This window comes from Myotis lucifugus, unplaced genomic scaffold (assembly GCF_000147115.1).
Source record: "Myotis lucifugus unplaced genomic scaffold, Myoluc2.0 scaffold_27, whole genome shotgun sequence".
Classification (NCBI taxonomy): domain Eukaryota; kingdom Metazoa; phylum Chordata; class Mammalia; order Chiroptera; family Vespertilionidae; genus Myotis; species Myotis lucifugus.
In genome coordinates this window covers 10,162,094-10,166,657 of record NW_005871075.1, presented here as the reverse complement: position 1 = coordinate 10,166,657, position 4,564 = coordinate 10,162,094, and the positions used below count along the sequence as shown (strand labels likewise).

At 39.4% G+C, this 4,564-nt stretch overlaps 1 protein-coding gene across 1 annotated transcript in view; it reads right to left on the bottom strand.

Moving 5' to 3' along the window:
- Positions 1–4,564, bottom strand: part of TRAM1 (translocation associated membrane protein 1) — a 26,385-nt gene that overhangs the window by 20,690 nt on the left and 1,131 nt on the right. The window lies entirely within an intron of this gene.

The following is a 4,564-nucleotide window of genomic DNA, read 5'->3' as shown; positions in this document are numbered from 1 at the left end:
TTAGAAGTCGTGGTCACGGCTTGAGTCGTCTCAACAAAGTAATGAGAGCGAAAGCCAATCACAGTGAACTGAGGAACAGAAGAGGAACACAGTGGTACCTAGTGACAGATGCCAGGTCAGGATTTATGTTGTTTTTATGATGGGAGAGACTGAGCTTGTGTGGGGGCAACATGAGCGTATGCCTTTCTCTGGCAATTTTTAGCAATCCACAAACGGGGAGGCACAGGAAAGGCAGATGGCAGGCTGGGAAGATGGCTGGCTATGCAGGATGAATGGAGAGAAAGACCAAGAGGGAAACGGAGCTGAGGGAGAGTGTGGATAAGTAGTTCAAGTCTGCAGAGAAAGCAAAGCAATGAGGGGCTAACATACTGGAGAAAAGGAAAGGGGCCAAGGGACTAAGGAAGCTCGGACTGGCTGGAGAGCGGGCAAGTGAGAAGCAGAATGAAGGTGAACAGGTAAGTTGTGGCTGAGCCTCTGCTACACTAAAATTCAGGATCTGGAAATAAGCAGGTCTGTGTGATAAAGCCCAGGATATGACACCAAAGTGAGTCACTTAACTCTGGTAGAAATATAAAGGTCACTTGAATAGAAAAAGCCAGTAAGGCTTGTTATAATTTGAATCATTCACATGGATGCATTAGAGCAGAGTGATGGCATGAATTTCCTGGGTAACACTGCTTTCATGCTATTCTTTTTAATAAAGTTGATTGATTACTAAACTTCATTTTTTAATATCTTTGTTTAGACTTTCATATATATAAACATAAACACGTAAAACACACACTCACACCCCCGTTTCTAGTTTAGCATATGAGGTCACGGCTACAAAGACAAGACAACTTTTTAAGAGGCCCTTACAAATGACAAGTGAAAATCTTCAAAGATTAATTGAATATCAAATACCAAAAGCAAAAACAAATTAGATTATCCTTTTATGCTAGGCTTCCAAATAAAATTAAAGTCTGGTCTTCAGCTAGTTTATCATGTGACATTAAGTAGAAGAAGAAGAAGAAGAAGAAGCCTGGCCAGGGTTGCTCAGTGGTTGAGTGTCAACCTATGAACCAGGAGGTTACGGTTTGACTCCTGGTCACGGGCACATGTCTGGGTTGCGGGCTTGATCCCCAGTGGGGGCCAATCAATAATTCTCTCTCATCATTGATGTTTCTCTCTCTCTCTTCCTCTCTAATATATATATTTAAAGTAGAATAAGAGAAAAAATACAAACTACATACCCCCAAAAAGTTTCTAGAAAATTAAACCAGTCATCACATTCTGAACCATTTCTAGGCCCCCTAAGCCACACACTACAGCCAGCAATGCTTTAAACTAATTTTACAATTAATTAATAGTAAGACAAATTAGCCTGGAATAAAATATACTACAGAAATATATAATGATTAAAAAGTAAAATTACTGCATTTATGGCAATTCTGGACATTTACAGCACCATTCGCCATTTACAAGAAAAAAAATGACTTATTCAGATACATCTTAAGTAGGTTACCACAAACTCTAATGAATTGTTTAATTCTATGTTGGATGCAACATCAAGACTATCATATATTTCTTAAAGTAGCTGCCAGTGGAGCATAATGTATTTTTTTCTTTTTGTTATACAGAGGGGTTAGTATTTTGTACTTGTTAGAGGTTGGTGTGACTATTACATTGACCGGGTGCCTGAAAGATAAAAGGACAATTTCTGAATACCAAATTCCACTTTACCAGCAGTTTATATAAAATTAGGTTCTTAAAAAAAAAAAGGAAAGAAAATGTTGGTATTAAGACAAGTCATACTTAAAAATAAACCTCCAAAAACTATTCCAAGGTGGTTGTAACTGTAAATGTCCCCCAAACCTGCACGGCCCACACAACCTAGACTCCTGAATACCTGGAAAGTAACTCCCTTCCAGAAGAAAATATTCCTCTTGGAAACCCACAACTCCTCTCTAGCTTCACTTTCAGAAAGCTTCCGAAGTATCCTTACATTTTTCAACTGTTCAAACTTTCCTAACTCAAATACGAAGCCACTAATTATAGACCATAATTTGCATTATGTGGACAGATGCTGACTATACTAAAAACATGATTTCAAATTTCATAAGCAATTTTTGATATCACAAAGTTTCCTGAAAATTAAAGTCTTACATTTCCCCCAAACATACTACTACTCCATCACTCTTTTCAGTATATACAGGGTGGGGCCAAAGTAGGTTTGCAGTTGTGAGACATAAAACACAAGTTTATTCTTGTATTATTTTCCATAGGAACAAATGTAAACCTACTTTTGCCCCACCCTGTGTCATCTCTTTAAATACTAATGGTTGGACCCTTCTCTCACATAAAAATGCTGTCTTGTATCTTCCCACTTTGATAAATATCTAAGGAATAATAACAGCTACCACTTATGGCATGTCTCTTGTATGCCACTGAACTAGATAGGCATTACACACAGTAATTTTATTCTCTGAGTTTGTCAACGAGCCCCATTTTACAGAGAAGGAAATAATTCTGAGAAGTTAAACGACATGCCTTAGGACCTAAAGCTTAGGACATCCAGTTTGCAAGCTGTAAAGCTCTAACTTGAACATGGAACCCTTAAGCTCTACCATCTATGCTTTGATAGTATTTCTATATTGATTCTACATTTTGGCTAGTAATATAGTATCTATTATTGCTTTGTCAATTTCACCATAAATCCTGACATGTCCTCAATATAGTCGCACAAAAGGCTTAACTCTACTGCAAAAACATTGACTTTTCTATTATTCTAGCACAATTACTGTCATTCTATAATTGTTAACTTGGAGATTGATCTGCAGTTTTTTTATTTTTTATTTACTTATTTTCAATTTATTGATTTTAGAAAGAGGGAGAGGGAAAGGAAGAGAGGAAGAGAAACATCGATTTGTTGTTTCACTTACATACGCATTCATTGGTTTCTCCTTGTATGTGTGTATGTGCCCTAATCAGGGATGGAACCCAAAACCTTGATGGATGGGACAATGTTCTAACGAACTGAGCTACCTGGCCAGGGCTATAAGCAATTATTTTAAAATAGCAAAACTAACCTGGCCAATTTTTCCTTGTATGTAGATAACATGCTTTCAAATCCTAAAACTGTAACATATGGTAAGAAAAATGTACAACGTGCACAAACTTCCCTTTCCTGTATACCACTTTAATGTTCTTTTGAACTGACCCTAAAAACTTTTTAGATCGTTGTTGTATCTATTTAGCTGTACAAATTTTACATATTTACATAAGGGCAAAAAACCACTCACTATTAAAAAAATCATTAACACACGAGACAAGGTACAGATGGTGAATTTCCCTAGAATTGTGATAAGACAATGTGAAATATCTTACATAAAAGCAAAGTTAGCCTTTTCTAAGGGTCAGTATTCCTGATTTATATTCCATTTAATTCAAAGCATTGTAAACATACCTTGCAGTTAACAGTACTCCTATATTATATCTTTAAAGTGAGGAATTCTTACCATATGGAGATGGATTATGAGAAATTTATACAAAGTAGTATTTCTTTTTTGAAACATATTTCTATTTATTGATTTTTAGGAGAAAGTGGGAGAGGAGAGAGAAATATCGATTCGTTGTTGCATTTATTTATACATTCCTTGGTTGACTCTTGTATGTGCCTTGACTGGGGATCCTATGGGCAACCTTGGTGTTTTGGGACAACGCTCTCACCAACTGAGCTACCCGGCCAGACCACAAAAGTATTACCTCTAATAACAAAGCACAAAGTACAAATAAACAGAAAACTCAGAAAGGGAGTACAAATGTCGAGCACTGCACTTTTAGTAACGTCATGCATTCACACGGTCCTCGCATGGCGCCCTCACACCACAGCACAGGTGACGTTCTGTCCTGACTCGGAGCAGAACCCGGAGCAGAACCCGGGGCTGGGCCTTCGGTCACCGAGCAGGTAAGCAGCGCGGGCCCGGCCTGCAGCGGAGCGAGCTCCCTTCCACCTTTCCTTCCTCTACACCTACTCCCTCTTCCACAATAGACTAAGCGGAAATCAATGACACCGCCAGGAACTTAAAAAAATCTATAGTTAGAAGAGCCCATTTGAAGAAAAGCCAAAATAAATTAAAATACATATTAAGTTACCCGATAACAACATTAAAAAGCCTATATGGACTACATTGAAAAATTTCACTCATCCTTTGGTCATTGGCAGCCTCGTTCCACTAGTTTTTTTTGTTTTGTTTTTTTTTCTTTCCAGAATTCGTAACGTCCCTCATTCAACAAATAGCTCAGCACCTGCTACACCCAGGCCTTATTCCGGGCCCTGGAAACGTGACACACCGTCGGTCCTTACCTTCCAGGAGGGGGGACGGGCGGGGGGTCAGTAAATAAGGTAAGTACATGGGACAGGGCTCAGGGGCTTTCGAGAAAAATACAAAAGGGAGAGAAGGGAGGGAACGGGCGTGTCTACTGGGGGGCGAAGGGGGAGAGCCGGAGGCTGCCGCCCCGCCGAGCGCATCGCCCACAGGCAACAGCTGTCGGCGAGTCCCCGCCCGGGTCCGGGGGAGGGAAT